Genomic DNA, 21048 nt, shown 5'->3' with positions numbered 1-21048 from the left:
TTGAAGAGTTAAAAATGCACTATGATTATGATTACCAGAGTCTTACACTGAAAACACCTAAGTGCAAATAATACCACACATGGAAGTAACAAATGAAAGGCACATTGTGGAAACTTGCTAAGAGGTCTTTCCTTTTGCACAAAGAGTGTAAATTGTAAAAAGGTGTGAGGTTATTGTTATTGGGCGGGGGGGGGGGGGGGGGGGGGCGGCGGCTGGAGATGAAATGTGAGGGAACCGGGTGTGAGGGGCAGGTGTGTAAAGGGCAAAGAAGGGTCTATACGGCTTAGGGAGCAACATGGTCTGTGGTGTTGAGCGACGAAGTCGAATGTGTACCACAAATTAATCTACAGTGCGGACCATCAGACTAGGAATCCTCCATTTGTGTTTCCTATTGCTGTCTGACCAAGCTGTCCTTGTTGGTTGTGGAGTAGGAGTGACACTTGCTTCCTAATGCTGCCTCCTCAGCTCCACCACCAGGGGCTGGGCCTTGCTTGAAGGTGGGTGTGTTACCAGAGGGAAGCCAGGACTTTGTGATGCTGGTCCTGTCCCTCCTCCACACTCTGCCTTGGCAGATTCTGGGAACTCTGAGAACTCATTAGCAGACATCGAGACTGTGCCTCTTCGTCCTCTTGATTGAATTCCTTCGTTGGGCAGCCTGGTGGGCAAGTCCCTGGGTTTCATGCTGGCCCTGGGGTCAGCTCTGGGCTCCCACTCTCATAGTCTGAAGCAGAACTGCAGGTGGAGAAGGTCATTCTCGGCCGCAGAACAGAGCTTGGGGGGATTTTTCAAGGCCCCACCCTGGTGCTGGGGTTCCCCAGCAATAGGCGTCAGAGTCCTATTTCCTAATTTAGGTAACTTCCCAAGACCAGAGTCAACCTCTTTCTCAGCAGCACATTTTCTTCTTTGTACAGTTTCCCTCAAGGAAGTGGACAAACTATTGTTTGACTCCATCGCCCTCTTTTCCCACTCACGCCCCTTCCCTGATGGACTGTCCCAGGGTGTCAGCAACACCACCTTCCGGGTAGCCTGTGGCTGAGGCTGCACACTGGCCACACATGCCCCCTTCACTGTCCTGACTGAGGAGGACCCAGCTTAGAAGCTGCAGGCTCCCTTGTGGCGCTCTTTCTGGAGAAAGGAGGCAAGTGCCGTCCTCCCCGGGAGCTGTTCTGCAGTGCCGGGGCCTCGGTCACCCAAGCGGAGCTCTGCGGGATGGCCACCCTCCCAGACTACCCAGAATGCAGCAGCGCCCTGAGAGACAGTCTGCTGAGATGCTCTTGGAGTTATATAGAGTAATTACATAAGTACCGCTGTGACACTGGACGGAATCTCATTAAACACCGACTAAAGAACAGTTGAGTTGTGGTGGAGAATATTCATTTGATTCCAGTTGACTGTAATCCATATAATAGAGCACTAGCCCGAGCATAAATGCTGGCGTTGCTCTGGCTTCCTGATAAAATGTATTTGGAATATATATTCAGTGCGGCATTTGCTTATGTGGGGCAGCTCCAGATTCTCCCACCTCAGGAGGAAGCTGCTTGCTGTGCTGAGCAGATTGTCGTTTGATCTTACTCCTCCTGGGAGAGACACTTGGCCAGCTTGGATGGGACACTATGGCAGTTTGACCACATGGCAGCTCTGAAACACACACACACACACACACACACACACACACACACACACACACACGGGCATGTACAGACTCAGATTAGCTGAGTAGTTCAGCCTTCCACCCAAGATAAGAGAGAGGCCTGGCCAACCTAGAATTTGTCCTAAGTATTGTTCCCTTCGTTTTCAAAGAGATAGTGGGCAAGCCCTTTTTTTGTGTAAGGATTTTTTGGTTGGTGGCATTATGAATTGTCACTTCAGCTGTACTGAATTATCTGTCACCACAATACACAAGAGCCATTCTAAATAGATTGTAGCCTAATTCTCAAAAGCATTGAGGACAACAATACCTAATATATGGATACCACCCTACTATACCTAAGGTGCTTTCCCACACATCATAGCATCTGGTGTGTGGGGAATTCAATAATCTATGTGTAATTATCCAGAGCACAAACTGTTTACCACTTGAAATCAGAGAGCACCAGGAATTATTTTATTTATAGATATTTTTTATTATTAAAAAATCACATCACAGAACATTTAGAAACCAGAGAAAAGCCCTCATAACCTCAGCACCTTAACACACTAATATTTTTTGGTCTTATTTCTTTCTAGTCTTTTTTCTTACGTATTCTTATCCTTGTAATCATAATGCTAATGTTTTTAAAGTGCTTTTCCTCTTTGATTTCCAGGCTGCACCACCTGAGCTTTATCTGGTTTCATACCATCTTTCAAGGAAAGAAACCAAGATTAATCAGCCTCGGTTCACATGAAGGGCATTCTATGGGAGATTATACTAGTATATCCCATCGTTCAAAGTCAGTGTCGCTTTGCCCATAATCAGAGTGCCAAAAAGGATGGTGAGGAGAGCATTGGTCTGTTAAACACCAGCCTCTGTCTCTGGTTATTAACACAGCTGAGCAAGGCAGCTGGAGAAACCATTTGAGAATCTTAAGATTGCTGTGGCTGGTGAGGAACCCAGCTGTGCCTTATTGCTCAAGATCTCATCCTCATCTCAGGACGCTGGGCCCAAGCTGAGCTCACTCTGGGGACTCAGACCCATCAAATGGGAGTGCTTGGCCTCTGCCTGCATCATTTAGGAGCCGTCAGTGAAACGGAGGTCAAGAGGCTCTGTTGATGTCTCTCTTAATGTTACCGTGCCAGGTGTGTGTGTGTGTGTGTGTGTGTGTGTGTGTGTGTGTGTGTCCGTCCAAGCATGTCTGAGACAGCTGAGGGAGAGCCACAAAATCGTCATCTCCAGGGACCCATCGCCAGCTTTGATCCTAGTGGAGTTCAAGCTTGGGTGTACATCTGTGTGAGTGCATGCTTTAAAGAGTGAAGCCAATCTCCTCCCCAGACTAGGACGTACTCCCCTTTTTCTTTTTCTCTTTTTTTTTTTATATATATATTTTATTGATTTTTTACAGAGAGGAAGGGAGAGGAATAGAGAGTTAGAAACATCGATGAGAGAGAAACATCAATCAGCTGCCTCCTGCGCACCCCCTACTGGGGATGTGCCCGCAACCAAGGTACATGCCCTTGACCGGAATCGAACCTGGGACCTTTCAGTCCACAGGCCGACGCTCTATCCACTGAGCCAAACCGGTTTCGGCTACTCCCCTTTTTCTTAAGGAGAGAAGTAGTGGGTTTAGAGTCTCATTAAAGGAGGCACGTGTCCCTCACTGGTCACATTTTCCTTCCCCCTCGCCCCTCCCCACTCCGCAGAAGCATGTCTGGCACACCGGCCTCTAGAGCAGAGATCTGAATAGGCCTCTTCAGAGGATGTACCAGCTGCTGGTCCCTCAGCTGGGAGAGCTGAGACCCTAAGCGGTGGACTGTATTTGTAATCAGAACCTGCACTATAAGAACCTCCTAGCCTTCCTGCATACCAAGAGGAAGAAGGAAGCAGTTAGAGAAACTGAGGCATACTTGTGTTGAGTAATTCATCCATCATGATGAGCAATACAAGTTCCAAAGCCGCTGGGTGTCCGAGAAGTGCCCCCCCCCCAATCCCTCACCACCATCTCTTCCCCGCCAGCCCTTCCCTCCCAAACCCCCCCTTTCCCTCCACCTGTGATCCCACTCCCCAAGTCATAGAGTCACCACACAGCATGCAGATGTGCTCTTTTCTTCTTTCATCCCTTTTTTCAAGTAAGCAGAGTTCCCTGAGGTGCACTTATTCTTCAGTTATGTACCTGGCAGCGCGTGAGAGATCACTTGTGTCTGTAATGGATGCCTTGTGTCCAAGGCACTTTCCTGTGTATTGTGCTTTTCAATGTAGGACTCCTGATGCATGACTAATGTGTCCAAACAGTCATTGCCTAATCGGACTGCTTCACCTTTGGGACTGTAGTGAGTACAGAAAACACCATTGGCACGTGTAGGATAGTCTGAGAACTCCGGCGCCGTACAAGGAGTGAGCGTTCCGAGGCTCACCTGGTGCCCGTCCAGTCCCGTGGTTTCCACAGCTGCCCGTGACGTCTCAGTTTTCAGAGCCTGGTTCCAGGATCAGTATGCAGTATGTGCTCAGCCTGTGGTGAGCATCTCCCCGCAAGGCTCCATGAGTTTCAGAAAAGGGACTGGATGTTGTCGCACTGGAAGGGAGCTTACAGTCTAGCAGGAAATAGAATATGTTTATGAATAGTTATAGCACCGGCTGGAAAGTTAGGAGGGCCTTCAGACTGGTTTAGAAGACGGATCGAAAGTCCATTGTGAGGAGGGACTCTCATGGACAGTGAGCGAGTAGGTGGCACCGGACGGGCTGAGGCGAAGGCGGGGAGTAAGGAGCTTGCAGTTATTTCCAGGACCCTTAAGGGGGCGGTTGCAAGGCCTTCCTTCCTGAGTCAGCCACACAGGCTCTGAAGTAAGCTCAGTGCCCGTGGTGCCTCCATCCGTGAGCCTCGCTGAGTTCTTTCCCTGTGGCTTTGCCTACTGACCTGTGGAGCCCTGGACCCTGCTCGCTGCTGGTCTGGGCCTGTATGGCTGTGAAATACAATGTCCCAAGAAGAGTCCCCCAAATTCTATATTTTTATGTATAAAAATGTGATTTAACCTAATGATCTGTGGACAGATGGCAGGTAGGAGAGAGACTAAGGTGGCTGACCCTGAACCTTTGGCTATTTTCCTTTTCATCCCATTTGCAACCCTTGGAGGTCCTTAGAAAATACGCATGTGACTCATTACAGAGTCTGAGCCCAAGTGGGTTCTGCCTGGAAAATGTGTGGGGACTCTCTTGCTCCGAGGCCTGTTAGTGAGAGGACAGCGTGAGGCCTGGCCTTTGCGGAGCATTCTGAGAACTGGTTGCTTATAAATAGAGCCTGAATAAAAAAACGGGAACATGATTTGAAGATATCTTCTATGTATATAGAGAGCATTGGTGTGTGGGGGGGGAGTTTTTTATACATACTTTGAAAAATTACGCCCTCTTTGTGAAAACCGCTTTAGAAGTTAGCCTCATAATTGCTACGTGATGCAATCACCAAGTTACTGGAATGTTTTCCCTCAAGGAGTATTTGACATTTAGTAGAAATTGTAATATATTGAAGTAAACACGTCAAAAATTCAAGCATTTTTAACTCTTTAATATATCCCTATTTGAATTTAGGAGAAAGGATAACTAGGTTCAGGTAGGGTTTTTCCCCCCTTACTTAAAAATAATGGTGGCTGTCAGAGGTTACACCGACGAGCTGTGACCCACTCGGACACCTACCACCACATCCTGACAGACTTCCATACAACCGCCAGGTGTGAGGGCCCAGCTCACTTTGAGTCCCATTTATCCTCCTAACTTGGTTATTTGGAAAATGCCACGTGGCACAGTGATTACGTATTCAGAGTTTGTATTTAAACAGCCTGGGTCTGGTTCCCAGCTCCGTTACTTACTGTGTGATAATAAGCAAGTTACCCACCTTCTCTGTGCTTAGTTTTCCCATCTGTTCAATGAGCTTACCATTCTCGTTTAACAGATGGGGAAACGATTATCATAGTGATGAAAGAATGCATGTAAATGCTTAACACAGTGTCTGACACAGTTGCCACTCAGTCAGCATTCGCTTGCTGTCTCCCTTCCTCCCCACCACTCTTAGTTGGCATCTCCACTGGGGGCCGGGGCGGCGGGGGGGGGTGGGGACGGAAATTAACCCCAAGGAAAGCTATTTAACAATCCTCAGAGTGGCCACATGTTAGCTTTTGCTAACAGCTGGGATAAAGCTTTTTAGTTTACTAGAGGTGTTTGAAATGTAGGGTTTTAGTTATCTCTTCATTTTCATGTATCCCAGCTGCCTCTGCCTCAGTAACAAGAAAAATTGAACTTATCAAAACTTACACTTTTCCAGGACTGCACATGCTCTATCAGACACGCTGTGTTTGGGCTGCTTTCCCCTGGGCTGTGATGCTGTTCCTCTCTTTGCATTTCTGAATCACTCTGTCAGTCAGCCAACCTACTCATTCCCGGCCACCTCCATCTTCCTTCATTGTTTGTTCATTCTTCCTTTTGTTTTTCATGCTTTCCTATTCCTTGAAATCACCTTAAAACCAGGGATCATAGCCCTAACTGGTTTGGCTCAATGGATAGAGTGTTGGCCTGCGGACTCAAGGGTCCTGGGTTCGATTCTGGTCAAGGGCATGTACCTTGGTTGTGGACACATACCCAGTAGGGGGTGTGCAGGAGGCAGCTGATTGATGTTTCTCTCTCATCGATGTTTCTAACTCTCTCTCTCCCTTCCTCTCTGTAAAAAAATCAATAAAATATATTTTTTAAAAAAAAACAGGAATCATAAAAACAATAATTTTAAAATCTAAGTGTTAAATTTCACATGGATTTTTTTTTTAAACAGCATATAAACTCTATAGGAAGACAGTTTAAACTGTCAATTTTTGCCTAACTCAAGGTTATCAGCATGGTATTGAGATAACTTCTAAATATATGGAGTTTGGAACACAGTATAAATGGAAATTTTTGTAGCCACGCGTGGCTACCAGTAGTATTTCCTAGCTGATATTCTTCACATATACTCTCAGATCTAAGGTAAATATTCAGCAGCCATCCCTGTGTAATGCTTGCTAAAAATAAATCATTCAAGACATTTCTACAAGGAAATTGAGATTTTAATAGATATCATACAATGAAATAGAAGTCACCTAAGTACCAGTATTCTTTAAATTCTACTCAAGTGATAACTTTAAAAACAGTCACTTCTGCAGATATGGGAAGAAACTTTTTCCTCCTTTTTGGACCAGTTCACTCCAAATGGACAAAAATGTTTGGGAATTTAAAAAACCTGTACTTTTTAGCTTATAAGTGAAACAAGAGAATTAGTTTCCTGTTTGAATTGTGTTGTCCAGTGTTTTAAAGACTGAAATTGCCTATGAGACTTCCAAAGTATCTACTTTAATTAGCTTTAGTAAATAGATTAACGAAGTCATCATTCAGTGCCTCTATCTTTCGAAATGAGCTGGGAGTGTTTGAGCAACAGAGAGGAGGCCCTGTGACCACCATGTGGAGAGCGGGGGAAAGAAGAGGACAAGATGAGTCTGAGGCCCCCTTCAGTCCTGGAGACCCCCTGCCCATCTAGCAGGACTCTTGCTTTTAAACTTTTCCCCTCAACCATCCCAGCCCTCAGCCCTTCCCTCCTGAGCACAAGCCAAGCTAACTTCTACTCCCCTCCTGCCCCAAGACTCTCAGACATAGCTTGAGTCTTTCTGTTGCATTTTACATTACCGTGCTATGTGAGAGATATCCCAGAGCCCGTGTGCTGAGGTGGGAAGAGTATTAACAGTGAACCTGAGCCTGAAGTTCCTCATCTGAAAAATGGAGAGGCTTAGAAATAATGTGTATAAGTAAAGGCCTGGCCCATCGTTAGTTCAGACTCTGTGATCCTGAAACACATCCCTTTCCTTCTGTTATTTCCACATGTATATGAACATATAACTATGACAGGAGAACTATCCTATATAATAAAGAGGTAATATGCAAATTGACCCTCACGCCAGCAGTTGGACATCCCCCGAGGGGTCCCAGATTGGAGAGGGTGCAGGCTGGGCTGAGGGACATCCCCCCTCCCAGTGCACAAATTTCGTGCACCAGGTCTCTAGTTAAATTATAAGTAGTTACAGTCATGCTACATACTCACACACACACACACATACACATCCCACCCCATGTGAGGGAAGGAATCCTGCAGTTGGACAACTCAGCTGTTCTGCTCTTGTTGTGATGAGTAGAGAACTGGATAGAACTGCAGGTTTGAAGCAATCAAGAGCAGAGAGAGAGAGAGAGAGAGAGAGAGAGAGAGAGAGAGAGAGAGAGAGAGAGAAACATCAATCAGCTGATTCAAGGTCATGGGTGGCCTAACCCAGTCACTCAGGGTGCAAGGCAGGAACCAACCCTGGACAGGACATTCTTCCATCATGGGGCACTCTCACACCCACCCACACTCACTCAGACTGGGACAATGTAGATGGGCCAATTCACCTCACATGCACATCTTGGGATGTGGGAGGAAACTGGAGTGCCCCGAGAAACCCACGAAGACATGGGGAGAGAGTGCAAATTCCACCAAGACCATGGTCCTAGCCAGGAATCAGTCTTTTTCTCATACATTATGAGGAAATGATATATTGGATGACATGCTATTTATGAAAACATTAAACAACACAAGGCTACATTCACTATCAAAAGGACTGCCATATACATAGAGAGACTTTTGCCGTGAAAGAGAGTTGTATTAAAATAATCACAAACAAAGTGACTTGAAAAACAGAAGTTTATTTTCTCACAAATCTGGAGACTGGAAGTTTGAAATCAAGGTGTCAGCAGAGCCATGCTCCCTCTGAAGGCTCCAAAGAAGGATCCTTCCCTGCCTCTTCCGAGTTGCTAGTGGTTACTGGCAGCCTCAGCACTGCTTGACTTGTGACTGCATCACTCCCACCTCTGCGTCCACCTTCACATGGCTCTTTTGTCAGTGTGTGTCTTTCTCCACTCGGCCTTCTTATGTGGACATTATGGATTAGAATTAGGGCCCACCCTAATCTGGGATGGCCTCATCTTAATTAATTACATCTGAAAACACCTTATTTTCAAATAAGATCACACAATCTGATCATCCACGTGGACATGAATTTTAGGGGAATACTGTTCCACCCAGTACAGAGGTGAATACATAGTATTATGAAATATCCAGAACATCAAGTTCTTGAGTCTAATTAATCCTTAAATATTAAAGTGCTCTACCTTACAGAACACAATTATTCATGGAAGTGTATTGTGTGTTATGATTATGAACACCTAATCACTTGTGACTCATTTATATTTTAATTTTTATATATGTTGCCATTGAAAGCAATGAACGTTTCATTTCATTATTACTGTTTAAAATTAAGACACCACTGAGTATTCCTGGCCCTCTCCTGTCCCTTCTCCATTGTTCCAAATGAGTAATCCTATATAATAAAGAGGTAATATGCAAATTAATCCTCACACCCTCACAAGGTGGCTGCCTACGACCAGGCCAGCAGGGGGGTTAGTGAGGGACAACCAAACAACTGAACAGGCTGTGTGGGGCGACCAGGCCGGCGGGGTGGGGGGGCAGTTGGGGATGACCAGGCCAGTGGGGGGCGGGCAGTTGGGGCAATTAGGCTGGCAGGGGGGACAGTGAGGGGTGACTAGGCTGGTGGGGGGGCTGTTGGGGGAGACCAGGACAGCAGGAGGGGGCAGTTAGGGATGACCAGGCTGGCAGAGGGGGGCAGTTAAGGGAGACCAGGTCAGCAGGGGGGGCAGTAAGGGGTGACCAGGCCGTCGGGGGGGGGGGGGCACTTAGGAGCTACCAGGCAGGCAGGCAGGTGAGCGATTAGGAGCCAACGGCCCAGGATTGTGAGAGGGATGTCTGGCTGCCGCTTTAGGCCTGATCCCCAGGGCCTAAACCGGCAGTCAGACATTCCCCAAGGGGTCCTGGATTGGAGAGGGTGCAGGCTGAGCTAAGGGGACCCCCCCTCCCCCGCTCCGTGCACAAATTTCATGCACCGGGCCTCTAGTGTTAAATAAATTTCAGGGAGAATTCTCTCTAATAAAATGGTAATATGCAAATTAACCATCACTTCGCTACATAAGCCACACCCACCAGCCAATCAGGGCGAGTATGCAAATTAACCCCATCCAAGATGGCTACAGCCACAGAGAGCAAGGTTTCCCAGGTAACAGAGGAAGCCAAGCTTTCCAATAGCCGTTGCAGGCCTAAGCCTCCACTCAAGCTACAAAGTTTCAATTATAGAAGGTAAACAAATTCAAACAAATGGCGGCAGAATGGAGCTTGAGAGAGCAGGCCAGGGTTGCCACTGGCAACAGGGGAAGCAAAGCTTTCCGCACACCCTGGCTGGGCTCACCCGCTTAAGGCTACAAAGTTTCAATTGTAGAAGGAAAATAAATTCCAGATACCAGGGCCTCTGCTTGGGTTGCCAGGGGGCATGGCCAGCCTGCAAACCACCACAGGCCCCTCGCTCAGGCCGCCCCACACCCCAAGGGAACCCCACCCTGATCCGGGACACCCTTCAGGGCAAACCAGCTGGCCCCCACCCGTGCACCAGGCCTCTATCCTATCTAATAAAAGAGTAATATACAGATTGATCATCACTGCAACACACAATATAGCTGCCCCCATGTGGTCAAAGATTCTGCCCCCATGTGGACACAAGATGGCCGGCACAAGATGGCCAGCAGGAGAGGGCAGTTGGGAGGCACCCGGCCTGCAAGGGAGGGCAGTTGTGAGGGACCAGGCCTGCAAGGGAGGGCAGTTGAGGGGGACCAGGCTTGCAAGGGAGGGCAGTTGGAGGTGATCAACCCTGCAGGAGAGGGCAGTTAGGGGTGACCAGGCTGGCAGAGGAGGGAAGTTGGGGGCAAACAGGCTGGCAGGGGAGCAGTTAAGCATCAACCAGGCTGGCAGCGGAGTAGTTAGGGGGTGATCAGGCTGGCAGGCAGAAGCGGTTAGGGGCAATCAGGAAGGCAGGCAGGCAAGCAGTTGGGAGCCAGCAGTCCTGGATTGTGAGAGGGATGTCCGACTGCCCGTTTAGGCCCGATCCCACCAGGATCGGGCCTAAACGGGCAGTCGGACATCCCTCCAGGAGTCCCAGATTGGAGAGGGTACAGGCTGGGCTGAGGGACAACCCCCCGCCGTGCACGAATTTCGTGCACCGGGCTTCTAGTAGGGTTATAATGCCCTTGATAAAATCTGTTTTTTAAAGCAAAGCCATTCCATTAAGCAAATCTAAATTTAGATTGTCAAAGCCCATAAACTCTGAAAAGTTGTTAAAACTCATACTGAGTTTCAGTGTTACTGCATTTGGAAATGTCTGCCTCTCAGCGGTAGCCCTTACACTAGATTGCTTTAGGAGAGGGAGGGGGCAGAGACAAGGGACTCTTGTCTTTGAGGCTCTCATTTCAGATATTAGTTGGAATTCCATATTTTTTACCTTCATAAATTCTTAAATTATAAATTTCTAGCAACTGTAATTTGTAAAGAGCATATGGATAAATCTCCTAATGACAGAGATGATTAATTTAAAATATTTCATTCAACTTAGAAGAACCAAAGATGAAATACCCTCTTCCTTCATCCCTGTACTAGCAATCCTGGCTTTTTCTAACAATATCCTTGAGTGAGAGAAAATTCAAATGAGGCTTTTGAGATTCAACTTCAAGTGAAAACATTTTGCACCTGTACTGGTTAATTTGACCATAAACATGAGCACCAGTAATTTTCTCATTATATTTTTTGAGTCAGAATCTTAAGAGTTGAAAAAAATATTGCCTCTATAGCTTTTGCTGATGGGCTAAATCTTCAGATATATTTCTGTGCCTGGATTGACTCTCCTTGGTCAATTCCACCAATATACAACTTGAAGTTAGTGCAGAGACCCAGCTGCTGGAGCCGGAGCATCCCCATAGTTTTTGTGCAGAGTTAGTTTCAGTTCTGCTGGCCAGTCTGGGAAAAGTGTACTTGGAGTGGGATTTGTAGAGATACCCAACTACTTTTATTGTCACAGCTTTTATTCAGTCAAGATTCGTTTCTTGAGTGCCCACTGTAGTTCAAGGATTAGGCATACCAAAAGGAGTATGACTACGCCCTTGTCCCACCTGCCCTGTCTCCATGACAAACTAGTCAATAATTACAACGTAAGATGGAGGATATGCCCCAAATGCTATGGAAGCTCAGAAGAGAGCATCTGAAATTTGCACAAACACTAGAGGCCTGGTGCACAAAATTTGTGCACTCGAGGGGGGTCCCCTCAGCCCAGTGTGTGCCCTCTCGCAGCCTAGGAGCCCTGGGGGGATGTCTAACTGATGGCTTAGGCCTGCTCCCCGCTCATCCTTAGCGCTGCCGTAGAGGCGGGAGAGGCACCCGCCACCGCCGCTGTGCTTGCCAGACGTGAGCCTGGCTTCTGACTGAGTGGCGCTCCCCCTGTGGGAGCGCACTGACCACCAGGGGGCAGCTCCTGGGTTGAGCATCTGCCCCCCGCCCCTGGTGGTCAGTGCGCATCATAGCAACCAGTCGTTCCACTGTTCAGTCGATTTGCATATTAGCCTTCTATTATATAGGATGATTTCTGTGCTTTGATAACTGAATTCAACCATGTTATGGACAAGAAAAAAAAAAAGTATTCTAGCAAACCTTTTTTTAAAAGACAAAATGTTCCAAAACAGTGTACTCTAAAAACAAATCAATGTAATGACTGATCTAAGAAATCTTAATTCTTCCCTTAATTAATTTAATAGTCAGAGCCTTAAAAGAATTAATGACCCATTCACCAAAGTCATCATGATAACGCTCTATTTAAAGATAGCTTTTCAACCTATTCTTCCAGGCTCCTTGCTGAATTGAAATTGTGGAAATTATTTTCCATTCCTACTTCTCATTCACACCCCTCTTCAAATTAGTCACTTAAACACTATTCTACCACTTTAAATATTTCTTTAACCCGTCACATTTTATCCTCATTGCCATTATCTTAGTTTGGGTGCCCCTCAGAGCTCACTTGGATTTTTATAGTGATTTTCCAACTGGCCTTCCTTACCATCTGCCAGTCTCCTCCAGCAACATGAAATCTACTCAGTCTTCCTACCCCTTGCCATCACCTGAAGAATGAAGTCCTTAGCATGCCATACGAGCCCATTCACCACCGGGCCCTTGTCTGTCTCTCCACATTGATCTTCTTCAGCAGACCTCCTTACACCAGGGCAGGTGGTTAAAATTCCTAGAACATGCCCTGCTCTGCACACACAGTTGCCCCTGCTGTTTGGCCACTGCTCGGCTGGCAAGCTTCTACATATTCTTCAGGACTCAATTTGTAAATCACTTTCTTTGTGTGGTCTTTCTGGTAGTCTCATTCCATCAAACTATCCCTGTACCTTGTGCATATTAAGGTTATAATACACTATATCATCCCATTATAATTTGTGAGAGATTCTTCCTACCCGAAAATTGTGTTCACCTCTAGTTAGTGGAAAATTGAGGCAACCAACTCATCATTCATCTCTAGAGTCTCCAGGCAGGGAGAGTAGGTATAAGTAATTTGGCCTCGAAAGAATTCTTACTTGAAGTGCAGGGAGGACTTGAATACATGAGGAGGCTGCTCCAGAGCCTGTTCCGCTAACTGGGCCACTTACACGGTCAGGTGCCACATGCATGTCTAAGAAAGCATCTCTGATGAATTGAAAAGAGTAGCCCAGACGACGACATATGAGACACTGTACCTGGGGAGAAAACCCACAGAGCCAAACAAACTTGCCAATGATGTATCACTTTGCTGAGGCGGCAGCTTTTCTTGTAATGAGCCAATGACTTCCTCTGGCCTACACACATCATGTTGAAGATTAGGGCTCTCTGGAGTATACAAAGGAAGAACAAGATTGATAACTGCCTTTGGGGATATAGAAAGGGTTCGTGTAACTTCTCGTACATCCAGCTCATGGCACAGCTGCCCAGTCTGGGGGTGTTGGGATTTGTTACGAGCTGATATCTAATCTCTGGGATTTAGAAATTTGGAAATGTTCTGATACCCAAAAACCTAAAAGAAAAAAAGTAAGAAGAAATCTAGCTTTAAATGCTGCTCATTCTTATTCATCATCTTCAAATATGGTTGACTAAGTCACTGGTTTTCTGTTAGGTTTTGAAGATTTCCCCCTTGGAAGCCCAGCATCTGGACATTTTCTAAGAGTGGTTTTCTGTGTGAAGCAGGCCAATAGCGCCCATGTCTAAGAGATCCAAAGAATTCAGAAAAGAATTCAAGCAATGGGCCCAGGTAAGATTAGCTGTTGCTAATCTTCAGCCACATAATTAGACATATAATCAGAGGATTACAAATCCAACCCAAAGCTACACAGAAGGAGGGAGCTGTAGGCGACTTGTGCAGGAGCCACGTGAGAAAATCAGCGGGTGGGAGTTCAGTATAATGGGAAGAGTGTGAACTTTGGGGCAAAGGCTGGCCAGGGTTTGAGGTCACATACTAGTTGTGTGGTCTTAAGCATGTCACTTAACTCCACTGAGCTCTAGTTCCCTCTTTGTAAAATGGGGGTAAATAGAACTCCTTTTTAATGGGATTGTTCTTAGCACTAAAGATAATGCTTGTAGAATGCTTGGCACTTGGTAGGCTCTTAGGAAATGGTAGTTGTGATTTTGGGTTTGTGTCGAGAGAGATTTGCTAGACTCAGATGTCCCCCCCCCGGTCCCCCTGGGTTTGTCATTGGCCGTGGTCCTTACTCAGGACTGCTTAAGGCAGGGGTACAGAAGGCGGGGCTGTTCTGGCACAACTCGAAACAACTCTGAAGGGTCGTTCTAGCTCCAGAGCTTCCCATGGTTCAGTCGACTCCACAATAGGCCTGCGTCGTAGCTCAGCTTCTCCCCCTGCCCATCCCAGCTTTGTTCAGTCCTTTCCATGATCCTAAGAGCACACCTTAAAAACATCCTGCATGCTAGACTCCCTCCCAGAGTACACGTCCTGAGGAGCCTGACCTGTGACAAGTGGTAAGGCAGGCATCCAGTCCTGTGTTTGTTAACCAGTGATCCGAGGCGCTAAAGCCCAAAGAATACCCTGTGACACCTTGACCAGGTGTCAGGAAATGTTTTAGAAAGACAGGCAGAGCTTCAGAAAGAACTATAAGGGAAAGAGGAGATTCCCTAGAGCAGTGGTCGGCAAACTGCGGCTCACGAGCCACATGCGGCTCTTTGGCCCCTTGAGTGTGGCTCTTCCACAAAATACCACGGCCTGGGCGAGTCTATTTTGAAGAAGTGGCGTTAGAAGAAGTTTAAGTTTAAAAAATTTGGCTCTCAAAAGAAATTTCAACCGTTGTACTGTTGATATTTGGCTCTGTTGACTAATGTGTTTGCCGACCACTGCCCTAGAGAATGGATTTGCCCATACCAGGGCATTTGATAATTTCCAGAAGTTAAAAACATCCTAAATCCTAGCCCACATGAACCCAGAAACATGGAAGTGTTTTCCAACATCAACTTCCTAAAAAGAACTTGGCTACAAGATTGACATCGATATAATTAAGCAGGTGTAATGATTAGTCTTTTCCGGGATTATTGAACTTTTCATTCCCCATCCAATGGCAAGGGACCCTCCTCTCCCCCGCCCCCACCTTCCTAGAAGCAGAGCCATGTTTCTGTGTCCCGTGACTGTATGGGTAGCTGGGCTGTGCTGTAGGCATCTGTGTGGTTCACGATGATGTTGAGGCTGGGAGCCCTTGTCCCTCTCAAGTACAGCAAACTAGACCAAAGGTAATACCTGGGGGACCAATCCTGAAATGAATAGAGTTAATGAATTTCTGCTTTGGACGGGGACTCCATCTCCAGGAACAGCCTTACCCCAACACGATTCTTCTCAGTTCTTTCCTACACTCATCTCACTGGGTTTTAGGAGTTGAAGACCCAGGAGGGAAGAGCTCATAAGATTAGCTAGTGCTAATCTTCCGCTATTAGCCTGGCCACGTCATTTCGTAGTTAATTAGCAGATGCTCCTCGGGAAGCACAAGGCTCATGTGCACCCTGAGTGCAAACACTGGATAGCACGCTTCCATCTCTCCAGGTAATGGAGAGGAAAGTGGACATGAACACGGGCGGGGCAGCCGTAGGACAGTTAAGGGCCGTGAGATGAGGGGAAGGAAGCGGGCTTTTCCTAAGTCACTTTTCAGATGTCTCTAAAGCCCATGTCCCCGCAGCCCTGAAAACGCATAGGTAGCGCCTTGCCCAACGGAGGCCGTCGATAGACATACAGTTGACCCTTGAACAACACAGGTTTGAACTGAGTGGGTCCAGTTATATGCAGATATTTTTCAATAAATACAGTTGGCCCTTCATGTCCATGTGTTTCCTACCTGCAGAGTCAACCAGCCAAGGATCAAAACAGTATTTTCACATTCCCACCGGCAGATACCCAAGTGTGGATTGAAAATACTGTTTCCACAGTTGGTTGAATCTGCAGATGTGAAGGGCCAACTGGAGTCAAAAGTATACTCACATTTTCAACGGGGCGGGAGGGTGTCAGTGCCCCTACACACCGCGTTGTTCACGGGTCAGCTGTATATTGACTTGAGTGTTTTTCCTAATGGTTTGTCATCCTTTTCTTGGCCTTCAAATTACATAATACTGAGTTTGCAGCAGATGTGCAAGATATTTTCAGTGGTGACACCTCGACCAGTGTTGCTGTGCAGCCCTGAGGGGTCTCCTGGTCTCCGTATTGGTGTCCTTGCCATGCAAAGGCTCAGTGGTGGCAGGGATGTGCCAGAGGCCTCAGGGGCAACTGCTGAGCTAAGGCTCTTGCCTCTCCTGCACTCACCCCTGCTCTTCAGGCCACTTCTCTTGCCCCTCTGCTCTCCTTCACACTGCAAGGCCTAGACCAGTGGTCGGCAAACTCATTAGTCAACAGAGCCAAATATCAACAGTTCAACAATTGAAATTTCTTTTGAGAGTCAAATTTTTTAAACTTAAACTTCTTCTAACGCCACTTCTTCAAAATAGACTCACCCAGGCCGTGGTATTTTGTGGAAGAGCCACACTCAAGGGGCCAAAGAGCCGCATGTGGCTCGCGAGCTGCAGTTTGCCGACCACTGGCCTAGACCATGGTTTTACCTGATGCCCTGAGGGTCTGGTCATCCTGCCCCAACCCAGAGCACATTAGGTGATACATTTCCAAACCCAAGAATTATTTATAGACCAAGAGGCACTCGTTGCTGCTCAGCCACTGAGGAATTACACCTGGGAGAACCCTCAGGAAACGAACAAGTTCAGGGACCGCGGGCACTCACCCTTAACTTTTACCTCAGCCCAGGTTCAGAAGCTCTGCCTCGAAGTGAGTTTAGGATCATGCAGGATGAGGTGAAGGGACACTTTATCAGCCCCTTCTCATCTGCGTCATCCCCTATCCCTTCTTTATTGGATAGTTGAAGAGTTCTCAGTCTTATAGATGGGGCCATGCAAATAAAACTTTATTCCATCACCCCCACCCCAAGACCCTTCCAGAGAGAAATTCGGGAGCCCCACTGCCACCTGGGTGTAGCCTAGGAAACCATGGGCCTGGGAGAACAGGGGGAGGCAGAGCCTCAGGTGCATTCTGGGAAGATCCGGAACAGTCCTCACTGTACAAGTCTGGGGGCGTGCACGGGATGATCTAACAGGGTTTTTCCGTAGCTCACAGCAGAATGTAAAATGACCAGACTCCTAGCAGAATAACAGTTTCACATAATGGTCTGCACTGTCTCAGGCCTGCTGGAGGCAGATTCTAGAATTGAATGGATTGTTTAGTTACTCGCTATATTTACTTTGAGCAATGGCCCTGAGTTTTCTAATGAATTAAACCTGCAATAAACATCTTAATAAATACCTACTTTGTAAAGCTACCTAATTACCCTTCTTTTAAAAATCTTCCCTTTTTGTCATCCTTTAAGACAAGATGGACCTGGAGTATGATTACTCTGGTCAACTAATAACAGAGAGAGAGAATCTGGGCACATAACGGGACGTGAAATCGTTTACACAGGGAAACTGAGGCTCCGCGAGGGAAATGACTTGCCCAAGAGATCAAAATCAGAATTTGCCTTTCCTTACTCCCATCACTTCCCTCCTGCCCCAAACTCCCTGCTCAAAGCTGAGCACAGGCTTCTTTCCTTGGAAGGACATCCTCAGGGCACATATCCTATACGCATCCACTTCCCACCCAGGGAAGAGCGAGGGAGGAGAAGGCTGGTCATGACTCCAAGACAAAAGCTTAAAGAGCACAGATACAGGGAAGAGGCAGCAGCAGGCAGAGGTCTGGGCAGCTCCCATCCACTTCCTAGAGGCCAGGAGGAAGTGTCCTGGGACAGACCTCCTGCCACCGAGAGCAGAACTGAGGTGAGAAGGAAGCACTTTCTCTGAGTTACGTAGGTCTGATAATAACTGTTAGCTTTGTGCTCTGGTGATCTAGTTCATGGCAAAAGTGCAGTGAGTTTTGAGCTACTTAGCCATTGAAAGGGAATGGTAACTGGGGACTTGAACTTTCCAACCAGAATGGGGCACCTGCCCACTGCCGTGAAAGGCAGAATTGGAGACCCTGGCAGGAAGGAGCAGAGTTTCCCTGTGGTATTTAGCTGACAAGCCTGATGTTCTGAAGTTGGTAGTCATGGTAGGTGAAAACGTGAGAACTGAGTGAAAAGTGAAAAGTGAGAAGTGTGCTGACAGCTGCATTGTAGTAGAGATCAAATATCCTTTTTTCCTCCCCCTATCCCAGCAGTCTTTGCTCCGAGAGCTGATAGTGACCAACAGGTGCTGGAGACAGGCTGATCTAGTCCATTGCTCCCCACACCGTCAGCATCAGCATCGCCTTGGAACTTGTTGGAAATGCACATTACTAGGCCTGCCCCAGATCCACTGAACCAGATGCTCTAGGAGGGGGACCCAGCATTGTGTGTGTGAGCAGCCCTCCAGGTGATTTTGATGCAGACTCAAGTTTGAGAACCACTGTTCCAGAGCATGGTGTGGTTCTGAATTTGTTTATTAAGGAAACTACTCTCAAGTGAGCTAGCCATCTGTCTCCTACCTTGCCTGCCCTCGCAGCTCCCCTCCCCCACTGGGACAGAGTGCCACTGTTGGAACATTTGGTGTTTATCCTACTGCTTTCCCAGGCCTCACTCAGCAGTTAACCCATCTCTCCACAGCTGGCTCCTGGCCCCAGCTGGCTCATTCCTCCCCAAGGACTTTCCGTTTTGTTGTCCTAGTGAGGTTGTTTCCACTTGCGCTGGGGAGAGAAGCATTTATAACTGTGGTTTTGCAACATTAGTGGGACCACAGAGCAAGAGTCAGGCCCTGGAGCCCCACCTCTGGGTTCTAGCTGCTATGACCAGGGACTTCTCAAGGGAGTCTTCGCTGCACTTCTCAGGAGAAACAATGAGAATGACCGGCTGGTCCTAGCGAGGGAGGCCAGCAGCTGAGTTCCTGGGTGAGCTCTGTGGAACTTGGGACTCCTATCAGAGCGCCATGGCCTCCACTTGTCCATCCCTCCCCTTTATCTATCAACTAGTAGCCCTGCGCACAAATCTGTGCGCCGGTAGCTCTCTGCCACCCTCCTGTAGCTCTCCCCGCCCCCCCCCTCCTAGCTTGCTGCCCTGCCCCCTCCTGTAGCTCTCCGCCACCCGCTTGTAGTTCACTGCCCCACCCTCCTGCAGATCAGTGATCCTGTCGTTACACGGTCGGTTGTTACGCCGCATGGCGTAACGTATAATTAGCATATTCCTCTCTTATTATATAGGATAGTATGGGATTGTATAGGATTCCAGGGAGAGGAATTTGAGACTACAGTTAGCCCCAGTAACTTTAATGCCAGAGAGAACCAATTTTTTTATTTTTTTTTAGAGAGAGATTGAAGGTCTGGTTTAATTTAATGAAATACATTTTGCCAATTGCTTTTTTCTTTTCCTAAATGCCAGGGCATTAAAAGCTATAGTGTCGCTGAAACCGGTTTGGCTCAGTGGATGGAGCGTCAGTCTGCGGACTGAGGGGTCCCAGGTTCGGTTCCGGTCAGGGGCATGTACATTGGTTGCGGGCACATCCCGGTGGCGGGTGTGCAGAGGCGGCTGGTCGATGTTTCTCTCTCATCGATGTTTCTGGCTCTCTATCCCTCTCACTTTCTCTCTGTGAAAAATCAATAAAATATAAAATAAAATAAAAGCTATAGTGTCTGTTGGAACTGTATTGTTATCTCACCCTCCACCTCACTCAACTCTTCCTTCTGGGGTGCTAGGAGCATGTCAAGAGAGTATCGTAAGAATCTCTGCCTTTGTCTCTATGGTGTTGAGTAGAAGCTGCCAGGCCCTTGAGGGGTTTGGTTTGATGACATATATTTAATATTTTTCTACTCTCCTTCCAACCCAGTCTGAGGAAAATAGCCTTGGGGTATGGAGAAGATGCCAGTCTGTTCTTTGAGAGCCCTGTAGGACAGCTTTCCAACTGGTGGCTGTCCCCATAAGCTTGGGGGCACAGCACAAGTGGACATGTACCAGGACCCACCAAGTGTTCTTGTCTAAAGAGGACTTGCTTCTGTTCCTTGAGCGCACAGTCTCGTTGCTAAGGTCTTGTCAGGTGCAAATCCATTCAACCTAAAGGGAGAGGTCAAGGAGACAGAGGACGTTGGTAGGAATAATACACAGGGTTTTTATATATTTTACTAGAGGCCTGGTGCACGAAATTCATGCATGGGTAAGGTCCATCGGCAATCAGGGCCGATCGGGGCCTTCCTTTCCCGGGCTGCCAGCTGCTGGATGGGGCCTTCCTTCATTCTGCGCTGCCCCCTGGTGGTCAGCACACATCATAGGGAGTGGTCAGTTGAACTCCTGAAGCAACAATTTGCATATTAACCTTTTATTATATAGGATGTGTCTTGTTTGAGCCTCACAATTATCCTTTGAGAGATGTATATTAGTCTTGTTTTATAGCTAAGGAAATGGAATCAGACAGATTAAGGTCTGAGCAGGGCCTTGACTCCGACCCTGGTGCGCATCCTCTATGCCTTCGCCTTCCCAGAGCCCTCCCCTCTACTATCTTTGCCCCCACCTCAGCTCCTAAGGGACATGAGTGACAAATTGAAAAAGAGATTGCACCAGGACTCAAAAATCCTGGCCTCTTGCATTCCTGGGACATGTCTAGCCCAGAATCCATCACATTTGTTGGTACTGACCGGGAACCAGCTTTCTGCTGAGGGGGAGGGAAGTTGGGGGAATAGCTACAGAAACAATGAAGATGCTGATATTGCCATATTTCTCCTGACCAAGACCACTCCTTACAACTCCAGAAATCCTCAGATTTGACAAATAACATATGCATTTTCCCTTGGGGGAGAAAAAGGTAGTAAAATTAATTAGGAGCAAGAAGTCTATTTATCCCAAAATTCTGGACTTTCTTCACAAGTTATCTG

At 47.3% G+C, this 21048-nt stretch overlaps 1 protein-coding gene across 3 annotated transcripts in view; it reads left to right on the top strand.

Moving 5' to 3' along the window:
- Nucleotides 1-21048, top strand: part of FRMD5 (FERM domain containing 5) — a 280502-nt gene that overhangs the window by 208553 nt on the left and 50901 nt on the right. The window lies entirely within an intron of this gene.

This window comes from Cnephaeus nilssonii (assembly GCF_951640355.1).
Source record: "Cnephaeus nilssonii genome assembly, chromosome: 4".
Lineage (NCBI taxonomy): Eukaryota > Metazoa > Chordata > Mammalia > Chiroptera > Vespertilionidae > Cnephaeus > Cnephaeus nilssonii.
Note: the sequence above shows the minus strand (reverse complement) of the source record. Positions and strands in the feature narration are given on the sequence as shown.